Raw genomic sequence first — 8,140 nt, forward strand, 5'->3', positions numbered from 1 at the left:
GCACTCACCCAGGATACCAGATGCCTTGTTTCTGTGCTCTCCTCTATTGCAGCTGTCTCCAAAGAGAGCCTCAAAGCTCCAGGCATTAGCAATTTGGTCACCAGGTGCTCCCAGAGCTTCCTGTTTACATGGGCTGTTCAAAGTGCTACGATTTCAAGCTCCACTGTCAGAATGACAAAACAAGGTAGGTCTGCCAGGTTGCTGGTGGAAAACCTCTCACCCAGGAAAGAAGGAAGGAGTGAAGAGCAGGAAGTCTCATCCCCTGCTCCAAGGAGTACTCTGGAGCCATACTTTATCTTCTGCATCATTAATCCTATGTCCCATGAAGCTTCAGCAGCAAGGAGAGAGCCTGCTGCACCCCTAAATCAGCCTCCTCTGGATAGCTGGTGGCCAGGGAAGCTCCTAGCAGCATGGGTCCTGCTCACTGCACGAAAAGAAGCTGCCCTCTCGCTCATGTCTTGAAAAAGCTAGTCCATGCTCAGCTTAAAAAACAGTCTGTATCTGTTATCAGGGGAGGTTTCTGCCCTGAGTCCTGCTTCTGCACAGCCAGGGTATAGAGCTTCATGAAAGTTGTGGAGGGCTCATGACACACCCCAGCACTGGCTATCTAGGTAGCTCTCCAGTAGCAAAGGAAAACACTTAAAATACTTTAAATGTCGAGGCAGGCAACTTTCCTGACGCCAATGGAGCCCTCATGGCCAAACTCACCTCTGCCACAAGCTGTCAACACCCTATCGCAGTGCCAGTCACACAACCAAGAGCTGCCTTGTCAAATACCTCCGCGGCCCACAGGATGGCACTGTGCCACCCCACAAACTCCTCACTGGCTTTTGGGAGCGTTTCCTGACAGCAGCAGTCTGTATAAGGCAGACTTTTCCCCATCACAGGTTTTTTCCTTTGAATTTTCAGGCTTTCCAGAATTCCACATAATTCCACAGATTCTCCCATGCCGGCACACCAGTCTTTGCTCAGAACGATCACCATCTGCTTTCTGTGGGCATTTTGCTTGAAGAAACAACAGTAAGCGTGACCCCAGAATGGGTTAGCCTGGTAGCTCCACAGCAACCTCCAGAACAACTGCTTCTTTTTGCTGCTGAGAAATTGTATTTGGTAAGCCTCAAACTAATTAATAACAGCTATCGCTTACAACATGCTTTATATGTTCAAAGTACTGTACAAAACCAAATTCAATTAAAAGTCTTGCTAATTACCACCAATCATTTGCATTCTACTTAACATCACCGCAAAAGCTCGGAGTCTGTGTAGCCTACAGCTATCAAGCATGGACTGAAGGGGACTCAAGCCTTTAGGTGCATGTGCATGGGCACAGCAGGCACACACGCTACAGCTGAATTGACACAGCATCTACACAGTTTCACCGTCCTCTCCCATTTATGGGTCAAAGATGGAGCCAAACCATAGACATTAAAATTTGGACTGCACATCAGATTTCAAAGCCTTCTCATCAGTGTTTGAGGAGTCTGTGACACGGGGTTTATATTTTTCCTTAGACTCACAAAGCATACCTTCATGAAAAATATACTGGGAGAACTACAGAGTCAATTACTTTAAATTAAAATTCAACACAATATGCTTGTCCTTATTAAAATGTTTGAAAAGGATCACCAGGGTCAATTATTTCAGCTTAAAGTAGCTGAGAAGATGAAGTAACTTGAGTTTTAAACAACTTAAGTCTAACCTTCCTTATCAGCTTTGACTTCAGTTGCTAGCCTTCGTTAAAGCCTTATCTGTTTTATCTCCATTGCTGTTTTATATGCTTTTTTTGCATTATGGATATGCTCAGGGAACCAGCACACAAATTCACAACAAAACATTAGAGCTGAGTCTATAGCAGAGGCAAAGACAAGAGTTGCTAAGGAAAACAGGCTGCTGGGGACAGTAAAATAGCCATGGTCCTGCCATCTGCTCTGCTTATACCCAAGCCCTGGGAAGCCAGGGTTGCAGCTGTTGATGAGGAGTGTGGAAAGCGGCTTGAGGACAAGGAGACTGCTACCATGGTTGTAGCTGCGGTAATAGCCATCTCCACTCCTTACCTCTCTCCACCTCCCAGAGGTCTCCAGGAGCCCTCTGGCTCAGCTCTCCTTTCTCTCTGTTCCTTCCCAAGGCTCAACTCGGGTCCCACATAAGCAGCAATATTTAATTTTGCCTTCGCAGCTGAGACACATCAGGCTGGCACAGTAAAACATTAATTAACTGAAAGCAACCACATTAATTTATAGGAAAGTTGCCATGCTTTGGTGAAGTCATGCAGTTAAAAGGAAGTACTGTGACAGAAGGCATTACTTTGGTGAGCTCCACAAGCAGAGGTGTGAGTGGAGGTGGCATGGTGCAGGTCATACACTCAAGAGATCACCAAGAGCAACAGCTGCCTGGAGACAAGGAGTGTGATCAAAAGCAGCAATGTAAATAAAAGCAGCAAGTTCATTTACAGCTCACCAGTCCCTAAGAAGTGGGTGATTTGAGTTCCAAGGATCCTTTGCTCCTGTTGCTCTTTCACTGTCAAGTACTATCCCAGCTTAGAGCAAAAGGATTCTCAAATGCTATTGGTGCAACTCTATTTCATTAAAATCACCAGAAAATATTCCCACTGTGGCCATGGTGTGGTTAAGCTTTAACTAGCATTTTTTTGAATGCTACCTTGTACACATCCACACTGAACTTCTGGGAGTGAGGTTTACAGTATCTTTCGAGTGCCTGGCTGATTAGTTAAGCATTTATAACCCCACTATAGCTGCCTGAAGACCCAGTCGCCAGGTTTTGATTACTGATGGAAATGGGTGTAGGGGCACAGGGAAATACTAACAGAGGCAATGTCACTGAAGCAAGCAAAGAGGATCAACATCCCATTTATCCTGTTTCCAGCTGTGAAAATGCCCTTTATGGATGTTACAACCATGTGAAATCAGAAACAGGCTTACAGAGAAGCTGATTGAAGGTTCCACAGTAACCAGCTGCCCAAGCTGCAAACCTAAGGCCAACCTCCCAGCCCTGCCTCCCACCATCTGCTTGAGAGTCCCTGTAGGAAAAAGGGTCATTTACATTATCTGGAGAAAAATGAGTTTGACAATGAATACACTGATTGTTCCTACAGATCCTCATCAATGATAACTAAGCTGAGGAGAGAAAGACTTTATTTTCCTTCTACAGTTGGGGAAATAGAGGCACGGGGAAAATAAAATATACCAGATCCAGACCCAGATTGTGCATTTGAGCCTCAGTCTGTCCACAGACTGTTATGGTGCTGTGGCAGATCTGACAGTCAAAACTCAAAAATATTCAATTCTGAACTTCTGTTATGCTCCAAGGCACCAAATTTTCAAGATAGCAGGTGTCATTTCTTAACCATATGGAAAACTAAAGACTTCTGAAACACGCTCTACCATCCTGCCTAGTTGGCATCAGAAGAAAAATGTGCTGATGTACGAATACTTGCTGAGAATTTGGCTCCACTTGTCTGAAACCAACTCTCTGCATCAGTAGGGGTGTTAAAATATTTCGGCCATCAAGAAAACTCTTCATGCATCATGGTGGACACAAAGATATGACAATGGGTCCTCTCCAAAAATGTAACTGACTCAGGCACCTCAATACGCTATAGGACAGGAAGGAATTTGCAAAGGGATTCATCTGCTTCTGAATCACCAATATATGACTAAATATAAATCATGAGGAGCCATAATTGCTATTCTATGTATCCTCATATTCCTCAGAAATACCATAAAGGAAGAAAAACTAATAAAGCATTTAGAAGGATTAGTTCTTAACAATGCCAGTGAAAAATCTGAAAAAAAAACCATGATCTTGACAGATTCAAAGTGCAGAATTCACTGCTTAGTACCAGTGAGCTGCTAGCATCCAAATCACCTTTGTGATTTGAGAGCTAATATAAATCTATGTGAGAGACAGTGAACTCTTCCCATCTCCAGCATATTTTCTTCTGCTGCTTTAATACCCTGGTCCCTGATAGCAAAAAAAAAAAAAGAAAAAAAAAAAGAAAAACCTGCATAAATGTACTTGTTTTGGACTAGCTGGATGTTGATGTCAGTCTCTTATCTCCATGGCACATTCAACAGGATTTCAATTTACCTTGCAGTAAGTCAGCCCTGGGCTTTGTCAGATAGAGATATTTTGCATGCCTTCAATTATAAGGCAGCCTGCAAGGGAACAGAGAGTCATGAATAAGGGGGTTGCGCTGAGTATTTTGTATCTGAGCCTGAAAAATAGAAATAAGATCAGCATGGCCAAAGCATTGGCCCAAAGCCAGCACAGAGCTAGGTAACAGCAGGACTTGTTAGTATTTGGATATTCCACGAGTCTCACACATAGGGTCAAATGTTTTTCTGTGTTTATTTGAGCCTCACTGACCATGTTAGTTACTACTGTTATGAGAGTAATACAACACAGTGTCCTTAGGGAGTAGGGGCCTCCAGCTGTGCCTGACATTATATTGGTATTAGATAGGAGATGGGGCACACTCAAAAAGAGTCTAAATGGTTTAGGACAAAGGAGCAACTAAACGGCATAATACAGTCCCATTTTATTGTCAAGGCACTGAGATATGTAGGACATCCAAAGGCCAAGTGATAGAACTGGGGACTGTCCCCTTGGGACTCCAAGTCCAATATTTAATTACAAGCCCTTCCTCATTAAGTGGTCTCTTAACTAATGAAAAACCATATGCAACCTTTTGATGAAACTTACTAATAAGCTGAAATGCTGGGGCCAGAAGTATCAGTGGGTGGTTTTTCTGCTACGCAGGGTAGATGACTGGGGGATGGAGGATGGAGAGGAAAGCTGCATCAGTCTCCAAAATCCATCACAGCTATATCACAGCTGCAGCTGGCTTGATCAACATGTATTCAGACATCTTCTATGGAAATGATTAATGGTTACTATGCAAAGAACAGCTCACTACTTATCTTCTCTGAAATCCACTTATCTAAGTGTTAATGGCAGTTCTGAAATCTGTGTAGATTTTTTTAAAGAGTCAAATAGAAAAGGTAAGTAAGGAGGTGATGTACAGCACATTGCAGATAGCACCTTCTACTTCCATCTTCTTCCCAATAAACACAGAAAATTATCAGTAATAATTTTTTTAATTTTTTTTTTTTCCTATTACATAATCTATGAGTAATAAGATCCTAGAAGCCCCATCTCTGGAAACATTCAAGGTCAAGGTGGACAGGGCTCTGAGCAACCTGATGTAGTTGAAGATGTCCCTGCTCACTGCAGGGGAGTTGGAGTAGATGGCCTTTAAAGGTCCCTTCCGACCCAAACCATTCTATGATTCTATATGATTAACTGCGAGTGGAAACAGGGAGCTCAGAATTCATAATGACATGTTCTAGCACATCACACTGCATTGTAAAAGCAGTCTGGGCTCATTAAACAACTTTTTTACTTGTGCAGGTTTTTCAGTTGCAGAAGAAACCAACTGGCTTGCCTTAGCAATAGCCAAAGCACTGGAATATCCCTTCTGTCACTCCTAATACATGCTGTAATATCCATACCATTTGGTCTGTCACTTCATCTCTTTTGGAGCACCTGAATATCATCTAACTGAATGTAAGGAAGCATTGGAGCTGACATTGGAGCTATACTGCTGGTAAGGACTGTAAACCAATGGCTAAACCAACGACAGTCTCCCACTCTTCAAAAGAAAAAAAAACAAACTAACTAAATCCACATTATATCTTTCATTATAGATCACATTGAAAAAGACAAAATAAATGCAAAATTTTGCATTTTACCTTATTTACATAAATTTCCTTTAAATAAATTAAAAGCAAAAACATTCAGAACATTAAGAAAATGATAACGCGCATTACAAAACTGTCCAAACACACATTTTCCAAGGAACATCAAAATGAGTTGAAATGGAATTTCTCCTGCACACACTGCTGATTTTGAGGAAAGCGCATCTTTTGATGGAAGTATGTCCTACAGAAATGTTTGCAATCCACTGTAGAAAACTGTAATAGAACATCAGATAACAGACTAATGGATAAGCAATAGTAAATACCCCCAAAGTGTTTTTGAAAGTCACTGTGCCATGTCCAAGGACAGACTACAAAGATCAATTACTTCATGGATATTATTTCATGAGGATGAAAGCCCATAGCCTACAGAACTAAAAGGAACGTACCCAACAGTACCATTTCTGATGCATTAAAATTGCAGCATAATTCAGAGCTTGAGAAACATACAATACATTTGTTGTACTAAAGAAAAATTACAGTGATAAAGTAGATGTTCTAAGTTTGGCCATCTGACACCAGACAGGACCAATAGCTAAATATCTACTCTGTACCTTTCTGGCTTATGTACTGATGATGAAGTGGGATTCAAACACAAAGCAGGTCTGTTCCTCCATCACTGACAAGGGAGCTTGTGCATAGAGCTCCTTACTGTTTAATGACAGCACTAGCCTTAAAAATATAAACTCATTATAAGAATGCAGGTCTTGACTGAGGAAGGTTTAAACTTGAAGTATGGAAAGGGTGAATAAGGTCAGAACTTGGTCAGAAGTTAAGAGCACATCAGTGTTTCACACACTGAAGAGAGTGTTCTTGAGCTGTTTACTTTGCAATGCAAAGCCAAAAATAAATATGTGTAAACACTATTTACGCATAAATAAATCAGACTGCCTTGAAGATTCACAATAAATGCATCCCCCATGCTTCTTATATATCCTCATGAATCAACACAATTTACTTGCAGGATTTGCTCCTGTGCTCTTTATCTACTTCCTTGCAAAGTCAACAGCTCCTGGCTGAAAGACATGGTAGTCAGGACCAAGATAGGAAGATTTGTTCTGCAGTGCTAAAGAAGGAGTCATGGGTTTTGCTAATTCATACTGTTGCTTTCCCACCACTCTCCATAGCTAATTGTGTCTTATTCCGTCCCTACTATAAAATCAAAATGTAATAATGCTCTCTCACCATTGGAAAGCTTTTTGAGCTCCAAAGAGGTATATACCATTTTAACCCCACAAGCCCTTTGAACAGCTTTCTGCTCTGCGTTTGTGTGGCAATTGCTGCATTAGGGTCTTTACCATTAATATGTCACAGGCCTCAAGACTGAGGCTCCTATACACAATGGCAGTGTACAGGACACAGTAACCTATAGTGATGGTGGCCTTTTCCATCAATATCAAAGTGAACTGAGCTCAGAAACAGATGCAACACTGTGTTCGTGGTTCAAATTAAACTCATTGACTCGCTCTGTAATTGTTATAAAATAATTCCTTTCTAATTTTGCTTACTGCCATAACTCAAGAAATTATGCCAAGCACTTGGGACAAGCCCTTAAGAAAACTTATGGACAACTGGATTTGTGTGCACCATCCTGCTAATGTCATTGATAAAGTTCAAGTGGTGTTCATATTCACGTGTTTTCATGAAGTGCATGGTTATTTGTAAAATCTTGTTGCTTTGCTTTTTCTTTTTTTCTACTTAAGGGAGAGAAAGCAGAGCTCTTTCAAAGTTACAGAGCAGAACTTGCTAGCCAAAATATAGATACAAATCACAAGATGATGGTTTCCTCATGGAAGTGAACAAAGTGTAGCAACACGCTAGAAGGCTCAAGGACAAAGTATAAGGACTAGATTGTTCTTGGTGCTTTTGTGACATGGAGTTGGATAGATGGGTGAAGATCCCACCTTAATCAATGTGTATTCTATCTGCTGAGCTCAAGGGGATATTTTGTCACTTTCCCACAGGGTGAAATGAACTGAAAGAAGTAAGAGAGGAAAGATGAAGCTTTATTCTGTCTCTGTCAGAACAGTGCCTGGACTAGGAAATAATTCTGCTAACCTCTTCAGGCCAGAGTGGCCATTGTTATCAACTCTCTGACCACCTGTTCAGCAAAAGCCATTGAAGGTCACACATCGCTGTTGATTTCTGCATCCAAATCAGATACTCTGGCTGAGCTGCAGCAGAGGTGGTTCAAGGCTTTTCTCTAAAGTAGGTGCAATGCACTGTTCCAGTAACTCCAGGGAGCTCACAGTAGCAAGGAATTACGAGATCCCAGGAAGGAGGAAGGTCAGCATAGAGCTGGAAAGCTCTCGATAGGGAGAAAGGACCAGACAAGGTCAGCAGAGGTTTCAGGTTGAGGGGAA

This window comes from Antrostomus carolinensis, unplaced genomic scaffold (genome assembly GCF_000700745.2).
Source record: "Antrostomus carolinensis isolate BGI_N321 unplaced genomic scaffold, ASM70074v2 scaffold13204, whole genome shotgun sequence".
Classification (NCBI taxonomy): domain Eukaryota; kingdom Metazoa; phylum Chordata; class Aves; order Caprimulgiformes; family Caprimulgidae; genus Antrostomus; species Antrostomus carolinensis.